The sequence below is a fragment of the Oryctolagus cuniculus genome, chromosome 13, assembly GCF_964237555.1.
Source record: "Oryctolagus cuniculus chromosome 13, mOryCun1.1, whole genome shotgun sequence".
Classification (NCBI taxonomy): domain Eukaryota; kingdom Metazoa; phylum Chordata; class Mammalia; order Lagomorpha; family Leporidae; genus Oryctolagus; species Oryctolagus cuniculus.
Window position 1 is genome coordinate 79,985,023 of NC_091444.1, and position 12,658 is coordinate 79,997,680.

The 12,658-nt window shown below is 42.2% G+C and overlaps 3 pseudogenes; all 3 read right to left on the reverse strand.

Annotated features, from left to right (window-relative positions):
• Positions 1–2,620: 2,620 nt before the first annotated feature.
• LOC138844877 (signal recognition particle 19 kDa protein-like) lies at positions 2,621–3,537 on the reverse strand (annotated as a pseudogene).
• Positions 3,538–6,450: 2,913 nt separating this feature from the next.
• Positions 6,451–7,367, reverse strand: LOC138844878 (signal recognition particle 19 kDa protein-like; annotated as a pseudogene).
• Positions 7,368–11,439: 4,072 nt separating this feature from the next.
• LOC138844879 (signal recognition particle 19 kDa protein-like) lies at positions 11,440–12,354 on the reverse strand (annotated as a pseudogene).
• Positions 12,355–12,658: the final 304 nt, after the last annotated feature.

Here is a 12,658-nt window from a genome sequence, read left to right on the forward strand (position 1 = left end):
ACAAACCATGATAAAGAAGAAAAATGTGCAAAGAGCCAAAGAAATGGAAGAATCCTTTTTGAGAGTGGGCTTGATTTCGTCACAAGGAAACAGGCTGTTTCCGGATTCATCCACCCCTCCCAGCTGACTGGCTTTGGAAAACTCATTCAATTCACCTGAAAATCGCTGGCAAACTGATTTGGGGAACTAATGATCGTTCCCCTCTGCAAAAGGGTTCCATTTGTTTTTGCAAAACACAAAAACTCATGTTGGTCGTGCTGCCTCTAGAATTCTAAGCATGACACGCTCATTGGGTTTCTTTTTTTTTTTTATTTCATAATGGATCTGCTGTCTAAACTCGTGTGTGTATTGCATCAGAATACAAAATTTGGGAAGGAAGAAGGCAAAACCAACTCAGACCCAGAAATCCTTTAGGAAATTGCCGCTCAAGGAACCAAAACTCGGCTGAGGCACCCAAAACCATGACAGAAAGCCAGAATTGGAGCAAGCCAACAGCTGTGCCCTGATTGAAAAAGACCATTCCTTCCGTGTCTTGAACTCCATACTCCAGCCTCACAATCAAAGCTCACATCAGAAAATTCATTACAAACCATGATAAAGAAGAAAAATGTGCAAAGAGCCAAAGAAATGGAAGAGTCCTTTTTGAGAGTGGGCTTGATTTCGTCACAAGGAAACAGGCTGTTTCCGGATTCATCCACCCCTCCCAGCTGACTGGCTTTGGAAAACTCATTCAATTCACCTGAAAATCGCTGGCAAACTGATTTGGGGAATTAATGATCATTCCCCTCTGCAAAAGGGTTCCATTTCTTTTTCCAAAACACAAAAACTCATGTTGGTCGTGCTGCCTCTAGAATTCTAAGCATGACACGCTCATTGGTTTTGTTTTTTTTTATTTCATAATGGATCTGCTGTCTAAACTCGTGTGTGTATTGCGTCAGAATACAAAATTTGGGAAGGAAGAAGGCAAACCCAACTCAGACCCAGAAATCCTTTAGGAAATTGCTGCTCAAGAAACCAAAACTCGGCTGAGGCACCCAAAACCATGACAGAAAGCCAGAATTGGAGCAAGCCAACAGCTGTGCCCTGATTGAAAAAGACCATTCCTTCCGTGTCTTGAACTCCATATTCCAGCCTCAAAATCAAAGCTCCCATCAGAAAATTCATTACAAACCATGATAAAGAAGAAAAATGTGAAAAGAGCCAAAGAAATGGAAGAGTCCTTTTTGATAGTGGGCGTGATTTAGTCACAAGGAAACAGGCTGTTTCCGGATTCATCCACCCCTCCCAGCTGACTGGCTTTGGAAAACTCATTCAATTCACCTGAAAATCGCTGGCAAACTGATTTGGGGAATTACTTATCGTTCCCCTCTGCAAAAGGGTTCCATTTGTTTTTGCAAAACACAAAAACTCATGTTGGTTGTGCTGCCTCTAGAATTCTAAGCATGACACGCTCATTGGTTTTCTTTTTCTTATTTCATAATGGATCTGCTGTCTAAACTCGTGTGTGTATTGCATCAGACTACAAAATTTGGGAAGGAAGAAGGCAAAACCAACTCAGACCCAGAAATCCTTTAGGAAATTGCCGCTCAAGAAACCAAAACTCGGCTGAGGCACCCAAAACCATGACAGAAAGCCAGAATTGGAGCAAGCCAACAGCTGTGCCCTGATTGAAAAAGACCATTCCTTCCGGGTCTTGAACTCCATATTCCAGCCTCAAAATCAAAGCTCACATCAGAAAATTCATTACAAACCATGATAAAGAAGAAAAATGTGCAAAGAGCCAAAGAAATGGAAGAGTCCTTTTTGATAGTGGGCTTGATTTAGTCACAAGGAAACAGGCTGTTTCCGGATTCATCCACCCCTCCCAGCTGACTGGCTTTGGAAAACTCATTCAATTCACCTGAAAATCGCTGGCAAACTGATTTGGGGAATTATTTATCGTTCTCCTCTGCAAAAGGGTTCCATTTCTTTTTCCAAAACACAAAAACTCATGTTGGTCATGCAGCCTCTAGAATTCTAAGCATGACACGCTAATTGGTTTTGTTTTTTTTTTATTTCATAATGGATCTGCTGTCTAAACTCGTGTGTGTATTGTGTCAGAATAGAAAATTTGGGAAGAAAGAAGGCAAAACCAACTCAGACCCAGAAATCCTTTAGGAAATTGCCGCTCAAGAAACCAAAACTCGGCTGAGGCACCCAAAACCATGACAGAAAGCCAGAATTGGAGCAAGCCAACAGCTGTGCCCTGATTGAAAAAGACCATTCCTTCCGTGTCTTGAACTCCATATTCCAGCCTCAAAATCAAAGCTCACATCAGAAAATTCATTACAAACCATGATAAAGAAGAAAAGTGTGAAACGAGCCAAAGAAATGGAAGAGTCCTTTTTGAGAGTGGGCTTGATTTCATCACACGGAAACAGGCTGCTTCCGGATTCATCCAACCCTCCCAGCTGACTGGCTTTGGAAAACTCATTCAATTCACCTGAAAATCGCTGGCAAACTGATTTGGGGAATTAATTATCATTCCCCTCTGCAAAAGGGTTCCATTTCTTTTTCCAAAACACAAAAACTCATGTTGGTCGTGCTGCCTCTAGAATTCTAAGCATGACACGCTCATTGGTTTTGTTTTTCTTTTTTTTTTTTTTTCAGTTTGACATTTTATTCATTAACTTAAAAAGATGAACAAAATGTATTTCAGATCTTACTAAACCTCCTGAAACACATTTACACAGAGGACAAAGGAATATAGGATTTCAAGTAACTCATGGTGCAGTCCACTGTGCATTTAAAAATATTCTTCTTTCCACAAAAGATTTTCATTGAAGGACAAAAAATTCTTTCTTGTACACTGCATAAAAACTAGATAAAAACTTCCAACGTACACTTATTTCAATGTCAAGTTTGATGATGAAGATGGAGGCACTGATGTTCACAGTTCCATTAAATGATGCGGGCAAAAAGCTTATTCCCCACAGGTTCAAATTAGAAGCTTCCAACTCGTGGCCCTTTCAGTGGCGTCATGTGCTGGAAGCTCACACCAGGTCACTTCTTCTTCTTTCCTTTTCCTTTTTTACTTCCCTCTCCTTGTTGAAGGCTTGGATCACCGCCTCCTGCTTTTTGTGTCCTTGTTTTCAGTTTGGGTATCATTTCTGCCACATACAGCATTACTGACTTACGTGATGGGAACTGCACGAGACAAAGGCTGCCATCTTCCTGTTTGAGCTGGACCCGGACTCTGCCTTTGTACTGAACATCACGATTCCATTCTGTAGAGTACATTTTATTTTTCTCCAGAAGCACATTAAGTCCAACTGCTGAGCACACATCTTGAATTTCTGTAGCTGTAGGATTTTCAACAGCCTTGCTGACGGGATCCGCCTCCCCTCCGTGATGGTCTTCTTGTTGTTCAGGTACGCGGGGTAGATGCAGATGAACCTGTCCTGCTCGGCCGGGGACCGTGCGGCGGCGCAGGCCATGGCCTCAGACACTCGCACCGCGACTCCGTCACGGTCCCCAACCGGATCCAGCCGGGGAGAGCGCCGCCGGTTTTGTTTTTCTTATTTCATAATGGATCTGCTGTCTAAACTCGTGTGTGTATTGCGTCAGAATACAAAATTTGGGAAGGAAGAAGGCAAAACCAACTCAGACCCAGAAATCCTTTAGGAAATTGCCGCTCAAGGAACCAAAACTCGGCTGAGGCACCCAAAACCATGACAGAAAGCCAGAATTGGAGCAAGCCAACAGCTGTGCCCTGATTGAAAAAGACCATTCCTTCCGTGTCTTGAACTCCATATTCCAGCCTCAAAATCAAAGCTCACATCAGAAAATTCATTACAAACCATGATAAAGAAGAAAAATGTGCAAAGAGCCAAAGAAATGGAAGAGTCCTTTTTGAGAGTGGGCTTGATTTCGTCACAAGGAAACAGGCTGTTTCCGGATTCATCCACCCCTCCCAGCTGACTGGCTTTGGAAAACTCATTCAATTCACCTGAAAATCGCTGGCAAACTGATTTGGGGAATTAATGATCGTTCCCCTCTGCAAAATGGTTCCATTTCTTTTTCCAAAACACAAAAACTCATGTTGGTCGTGCTGCCTCTAGAATTCTAAGCATGACATGCTAATTGGTTTTGTTTTTTTTCTTTCATAATGGATCTGCTGTCTAAACTCGTGTTTGTATTGCGTCAGAATACAAAATTTGGGAAGGAAGAAGGCAAAACCAACTCAGACCCAGAAATCCTTTAGGAAATTGCTGCTCAAGGAACCAAAACTCGGCTGAGGCACCCAAAACCATGACAGAAAGCCAGAATTGGAGCAAGCCAACAGCTGTGCCCTGATTGAAAAAGACCATTCCTTCCGTGTCTTGAACTCCATATTCCAGCCTCACAATCAAAGCTCACATCAGAAAATTCATTACAAACCATGATAAAGAAGAAAAATATGCAAAGAGCCAAAGAAATGGAAGAATCCTTTTTGAGAGTGGGCTTGATTTAGTCACAAGGAAACAGGCTGTTTCCGGATTCATCCACCCCTCCCAGCTGACTGGCTTTGGAAAACTCATTCAATTCACCTGAAAATCGCTGGCAAACTGATTTGGGGAATTAATGATCGTTCCCCTCTGCAAAAGGGTTCCATTTCTTTTTCCAAAACACAAAAACTCATGTTGGTCGTGCTGCCTCTAGAATTCTAAGCATGACACGCTCATTGGTTATGTTTTTTTTTTATTTCATAATGGATCTGCTGTCTAAACTCGTGTGTGTATTGCGTGAGAATATAAAATTTGGGAAGGAAGAAGGCAAAACCAACTCAGACCCAGAAATCCTTTAGGAAATTGCCACTGAAGGAACCAAAACTCGGCTGAGGCACCCAAAACCATGACAGAAAGCCAGAATTGGAGCAAGCCAACAGCTGTGCCCTGATTGAAAAAGACCATTCCTTCCGTGTCTTCAACTCCATATTCCAGCCTCAAAATCAAAGCTCACATCAGAAAATTCATTACACACCATGATAAAGAAGAAAAATGTGCAAAGAGCCAAAGAAATGGAACAGTCCTTTTTGAGAGTGGGCTTGATTTAGTCACAAGGAAACAGGCTGTTTCCGGATTCATCCACCCCTCCCAGCTGACTGGCTTTGGAAAACTCATTCAATTCACCTGAAAATCGCTGGCAAACTGATTTGGGGAATTAATGATCGTTCCCCTCTGCAAAAGGGTTCCATTTCTTTTTCCAAAACACAAAAACTCATGTTGGTCGTGCTGCCTCTAGAATTCTAAGCATGACACGCTAATTGGTTTTGTTTTTTTTATTTCATAATGGATCTGCTGTCTAAACTCGTGTGTGTATTGCGTCAGAATACAAAATTTGGGAAAGAAGAAGGCAAAACCAACTCAGACCCAGAAATCCTTTAGGAAATTGCCGCTCAAGGAACCAAAACTCGGCTGAGGCACCCAAAACCATGACAGAAAGCCAGAATTGGAGCAAGCCAACAGCTGTGTCCTGATTGAAAAAGACCATTCCTTCCGGGTCTTGAACTCCATATTCCAGCCTCAAAATCAAAGCTCACATCAGAAAATTCATTACAAACCATGATAAAGAAGAAAAATGTGCAAAGAGCCAAAGAAATGGATGAGTCCTTTTTGAGAGTGGGCTTGATTTAGTCACAAGGAAACAGGCTGTTTCCGGATTCATCCAGCCCTCCCAGCTGACTGGCTTTGGAAAACTCATTCAAATCACCTGAAAATCGCTGGCAAACTGATTTGGGGAATTAATGATCGTTCCCCTCTGCAAAAGGGTTCCATTTCTTTTTCCAAAACACAAAAACTCATGTTGGTCGTGCTGCCTCTAGAATTCTAAGCATGACACGCTAATTGGTATTGTTTTTTTTTTATTTCATAATGGATCTGCTGTCTAAACTCGTGTGTGTATTGTGTCAGAATACAAAATTTGGGAAGGAAGAAGGCAAAACCAACTCAGACCCAGAAATCCTTTAGGAAATTGCCGCTCAAGAAACCAAAACTCGGCTGAGGCACCCAAAACCATGACAGAAAGCCAGAATTGGAGCAAGCCAACAGCTGTGCCCTGATTGAAAAAGACCATTCCTTCCGTGTCTTGAACTCCATATACCAGCCTCAAAATCAAAGCTCACATCAGAAAATTCATTACAAACCATGATAAAGAAGAAAAATGTGAAAAGAGCCAAAGAAATGGAAGAGTCCTTTTTGAGAGTGGGCTTGATTTAGTCACAAGGAAACAGGCTGTTTCCGGATTCATCCACCCCTCCCAGCTGACTGGCTTTGGAAAACTCATTCAATTCACCTGAAAATCGCTGGCAAACTGATTTGGGGAATTAATGATCGTTCTCCTCTGCAAAAGGGTTCCATTTCTTTTTCCAAAACACAAAAACTCATGTTGGTCGTGCTGCCTCTAGAATTCTAAGCATGACACGCTCATTGGTTTTGTTTTTCTTTTTTTTTTTTTTTCAGTTTGACATTTTATTCATTAACTTAAAAAGATGAACAAAATGTATTTCAGATCTTACTAAACCTCCTGAAACACATTTACACAGAGGACAAAGGAATATAGGATTTCAAGTAACTCATGGTGCAGTCCACTGTGCATTTAAAAATATTCTTCTTTCCACAAAAGATTTTCATTGAAGGACAAAAAATTCTTTCTTGTACACTGCATAAAAACTAGATAAAAACTTCCAACGTACACTTATTTCAATGTCAAGTTTGATGATGAAGATGGAGGCACTGATGTTCACAGTTCCATTAAATGATGCGGGCAAAAAGCTTATTCCCCACAGGTTCAAATTAGAAGCTTCCAACTCGTGGCCCTTTCAGTGGCGTCATGTGCTGGAAGCTCACACCAGGTCACTTCTTCTTCTTTCCTTTTCCTTTTTTACTTCCCTCTCCTTGTTGAAGGCTTGGATCACCGCCTCCTGCTTTTTGTGTCCTTGTTTTCAGTTTGGGTATCATTTCTGCCACATACAGCATTACTGACTTACGTGATGGGAACTGCACGAGACAAAGGCTGCCATCTTCCTGTTTGAGCTGGACCCGGACTCTGCCTTTGTACTGAACATCACGATTCCATTCTGTAGAGTACATTTTATTTTTCTCCAGAAGCACATTAAGTCCAACTGCTGAGCACACATCTTGAATTTCTGTAGCTGTAGGATTTTCAACAGCCTTGCTGACGGGATCCGCCTCCCCTCCGTGATGGTCTTCTTGTTGTTCAGGTACGCGGGGTAGATGCAGATGAACCTGTCCTGCTCGGCCGGGGACCGTGCGGCGGCGCAGGCCATGGCCTCAGACACTCGCACCGCGACTCCGTCACGGTCCCCAACCGGATCCAGCCGGGGAGAGCGCCGCCGGTTTTGTTTTTCTTATTTCATAATGGATCTGCTGTCTAAACTCGTGTGTGTATTGCGTCAGAATACAAAATTTGGGAAGGAAGAAGGCAAAACCAACTCAGACCCAGAAATCCTTTAGGAAATTGCCGCTCAAGGAACCAAAACTCGGCTGAGGCACCCAAAACCATGACAGAAAGCCAGAATTGGAGCAAGCCAACAGCTGTGCCCTGATTGAAAAAGACCATTCCTTCCGTGTCTTGAACTCCATATTCCAGCCTCAAAATCAAAGCTCACATCAGAAAATTCATTACAAACCATGATAAAGAAGAAAAATGTGCAAAGAGCCAAAGAAATGGAAGAGTCCTTTTTGAGAGTGGGCTTGATTTCGTCACAAGGAAACAGGCTGTTTCCGGATTCATCCACCCCTCCCAGCTGACTGGCTTTGGAAAACTCATTCAATTCACCTGAAAATCGCTGGCAAACTGATTTGGGGAATTAATGATCGTTCCCCTCTGCAAAATGGTTCCATTTCTTTTTCCAAAACACAAAAACTCATGTTGGTCGTGCTGCCTCTAGAATTCTAAGCATGACATGCTAATTGGTTTTGTTTTTTTTCTTTCATAATGGATCTGCTGTCTAAACTCGTGTTTGTATTGCGTCAGAATACAAAATTTGGGAAGGAAGAAGGCAAAACCAACTCAGACCCAGAAATCCTTTAGGAAATTGCTGCTCAAGGAACCAAAACTCGGCTGAGGCACCCAAAACCATGACAGAAAGCCAGAATTGGAGCAAGCCAACAGCTGTGCCCTGATTGAAAAAGACCATTCCTTCCGTGTCTTGAACTCCATATTCCAGCCTCACAATCAAAGCTCACATCAGAAAATTCATTACAAACCATGATAAAGAAGAAAAATATGCAAAGAGCCAAAGAAATGGAAGAATCCTTTTTGAGAGTGGGCTTGATTTAGTCACAAGGAAACAGGCTGTTTCCGGATTCATCCACCCCTCCCAGCTGACTGGCTTTGGAAAACTCATTCAATTCACCTGAAAATCGCTGGCAAACTGATTTGGGGAATTAATGATCGTTCCCCTCTGCAAAAGGGTTCCATTTCTTTTTCCAAAACACAAAAACTCATGTTGGTCGTGCTGCCTCTAGAATTCTAAGCATGACACGCTCATTGGTTATGTTTTTTTTTTATTTCATAATGGATCTGCTGTCTAAACTCGTGTGTGTATTGCGTGAGAATATAAAATTTGGGAAGGAAGAAGGCAAAACCAACTCAGACCCAGAAATCCTTTAGGAAATTGCCACTGAAGGAACCAAAACTCGGCTGAGGCACCCAAAACCATGACAGAAAGCCAGAATTGGAGCAAGCCAACAGCTGTGCCCTGATTGAAAAAGACCATTCCTTCCGTGTCTTCAACTCCATATTCCAGCCTCAAAATCAAAGCTCACATCAGAAAATTCATTACACACCATGATAAAGAAGAAAAATGTGCAAAGAGCCAAAGAAATGGAACAGTCCTTTTTGAGAGTGGGCTTGATTTAGTCACAAGGAAACAGGCTGTTTCCGGATTCATCCACCCCTCCCAGCTGACTGGCTTTGGAAAACTCATTCAATTCACCTGAAAATCGCTGGCAAACTGATTTGGGGAATTAATGATCGTTCCCCTCTGCAAAAGGGTTCCATTTCTTTTTCCAAAACACAAAAACTCATGTTGGTCGTGCTGCCTCTAGAATTCTAAGCATGACACGCTAATTGGTTTTGTTTTTTTTATTTCATAATGGATCTGCTGTCTAAACTCGTGTGTGTATTGCGTCAGAATACAAAATTTGGGAAAGAAGAAGGCAAAACCAACTCAGACCCAGAAATCCTTTAGGAAATTGCCGCTCAAGGAACCAAAACTCGGCTGAGGCACCCAAAACCATGACAGAAAGCCAGAATTGGAGCAAGCCAACAGCTGTGTCCTGATTGAAAAAGACCATTCCTTCCGGGTCTTGAACTCCATATTCCAGCCTCAAAATCAAAGCTCACATCAGAAAATTCATTACAAACCATGATAAAGAAGAAAAATGTGCAAAGAGCCAAAGAAATGGATGAGTCCTTTTTGAGAGTGGGCTTGATTTAGTCACAAGGAAACAGGCTGTTTCCGGATTCATCCAGCCCTCCCAGCTGACTGGCTTTGGAAAACTCATTCAAATCACCTGAAAATCGCTGGCAAACTGATTTGGGGAATTAATGATCGTTCCCCTCTGCAAAAGGGTTCCATTTCTTTTTCCAAAACACAAAAACTCATGTTGGTCGTGCTGCCTCTAGAATTCTAAGCATGACACGCTAATTGGTATTGTTTTTTTTTTATTTCATAATGGATCTGCTGTCTAAACTCGTGTGTGTATTGTGTCAGAATACAAAATTTGGGAAGGAAGAAGGCAAAACCAACTCAGACCCAGAAATCCTTTAGGAAATTGCCGCTCAAGAAACCAAAACTCGGCTGAGGCACCCAAAACCATGACAGAAAGCCAGAATTGGAGCAAGCCAACAGCTGTGCCCTGATTGAAAAAGACCATTCCTTCCGTGTCTTGAACTCCATATACCAGCCTCAAAATCAAAGCTCACATCAGAAAATTCATTACAAACCATGATAAAGAAGAAAAATGTGAAAAGAGCCAAAGAAATGGAAGAGTCCTTTTTGAGAGTGGGCTTGATTTAGTCACAAGGAAACAGGCTGTTTCCGGATTCATCCACCCCTCCCAGCTGACTGGCTTTGGAAAACTCATTCAATTCACCTGAAAATCGCTGGCAAACTGATTTGGGGAATTAATGATCGTTCTCCTCTGCAAAAGGGTTCCATTTCTTTTTCCAAAACACAAAAACTCATGTTGGTCGTGCTGCCTCTAGAATTCTAAGCATGACACGCTAATTGGTTTTGTTTTTTTTATTTCATAATGGATCTGCTGTCTAAAGTCATGTGTGTATTGCATCAGAATACAAAATTTGGGAAGGAAGAAGGCAAAACCAACTCAGACCCAGAAATCCTTTAGGAAATTGCCGCTCAAGAAACCAAAACTCGGCTGAGGCACCCAAAACCATGACAGAAAGCCAGAATTGGAGCAAGCCAACAGCTGTGCCCTGATTGAAAAAGACCATTCCTTCCGGGTCTTGAACTCCATATTCCAGCCTCACAATCAAAGCTCACATCAGAAAATTCATTACAAACCATGATAAAGAAGAAAAATGTGCAAAGAGCCAAAGAAATGGAAGAGTCCTTTTTGAGAGTGGGCTTGATTTAGTCACAAGGAAACAGGCTGTTTCCGGATTCATCCACCCCTCCCAGCTGACTGGCTTTGGAAAACTCATTCAATTCACCTGAAAATCGCTGGCAAACTGATTTGGGGAATTAATGATCGTTCTCCTCTGCAAAAGGGTTCCATTTCTTTTTCCAAAACACAAAAACTCATGTTGGTCATGCAGGCTCTAGAATTCTAAGCATGACACGCTAATTGTTTTTTTTTTTTTTTATTTCATAATGGATCTGCTGTCTAAACTCCTGTGTATTGTGTCAGAATAGAAAATTTGGGAAGAAAGAAGGCAAAACCAACTCAGACCCAAAAATCCTTTAGGAAATTGCCGCTCAAGAAACCAAAACTCGGCTGAGGCACCCAAAACCATGACAGAAAGCCAGAATTGGAGCAAGCCAACAGCTGTGCCCTGATTGAAAAAGACCATTCCTTCCGTGTCTTCAACTCCATATTCCAGCCTCAAAATCAAAGCTCACATCAGAAAATTCATTACAAACCATGATAAAGAAGAAAAATGTGAAACGAGCCAAAGAAATGGAAGAGTCCTTTTTGAGAGTGGGCTTGATTTAGTCACAAGGAAACAGGCTGCTTCCGGATTCATCCAACCCTCCCAGCTGACTGGCTTTGGAAAACTCATTCAATTCACCTGAAAATCGCTGGCAAACTGATTTGGGGAATTAATGATCGTTCCCCTCTGCAAAAGGGTTCCATTTCTTTTTCCAAAACACAAAAACTCATGTTGGTCGTGCTGCCTCTAGAATTTTAAGCATGACACGCTCATTGGTTTTGTTTTTCTTTTTTTTTTTTTCAGTTTGACATTTTATTCATTAACTTAAAAAGATGAACAAAATGTATTTCAGATCTTACTAAACCTCCTGAAACACATTTACACAGAGGACAAAGGAATATAGGATTTCAAGTAACTCATGGTGCAGTCCACTGTCCATTTAAAAGTATTCTTCTTTCCACAAAAGATTTTCATTGAAGGACAAAAAATTCTTTCTTGTACACTGCATAAAAACTAGATAAAAACTTCCAACGTACACTTATTTCAATGTCAAGTTTGATGATGAAGATGGAGGCACTGATGTTCACAGTTCCATTAAATGATGCGGGCAAAAAGCTTATTCCCCACAGGTTCAAATTAGAAGCTTCCAACTCGTGGCCCTTTCAGTGGCGTCATGTGCTGGAAGCTCACACCAGGTCACTTCTTCTTCTTTCCTTTTCCTTTTTTACTTCCCTCTCCTTGTTGAAGGCTTGGATCACCGCCTCCTGCTTTTTGTGTCCTTGTTTTCAGTTTGGGTATCATTTCTGCCACATACAGCATTACTGACTTACGTGATGGGAACTGCACGAGACAAAGGCTGCCATCTTCCTGTTTGAGCTGGACCCGGACTCTGCCTTTGTACTGAACATCACGATTCCATTCTGTAGAGTACATTTTATTTTTCTCCAGAAGCACATTAAGTCCAACTGCTGAGCACACATCTTGAATTTCTGTAGCTGTAGGATTTTCAACAGCCTTGCTGACGGGATCTGCCTCCCCTCCGTGATGGTCTTCTTGTTGTTCAGGTATGTGGGGTAGATGCAGATGAACCTGTCCTGCTCGGCCGGGGACCGTGCGGCGGCGCAGGCCATGGCCGCAGACAATCGCACCGCGACTCCGTCACGGTCCCCAACCGGATCCAGCCGGGGAGAGCGCCGCCGGTTTTGTTTTTCTTATTTCATAATGGATCTGCTGTCTAAACTCGTGTGTGTATTGCGTCAGAATACAAAATTTGGGAAGGAAGAAGGCAAAACCAACTCAGACCCAGAAATCCTTTAGGAAATTGCCGCTCAAGAAACCAAAACTCGGCTGAGGCACCCAAAACCATGACAGAAAGCCAGAATTGGAGCAAGCCAACAGCTGTGCCCTGATTGAAAAAGACCATTCCTTCCGTGTCTTGAACTCCATATTCCAGCCTCAAAATCAAAGCTCACATCAGAAAATTCATTACAAACCA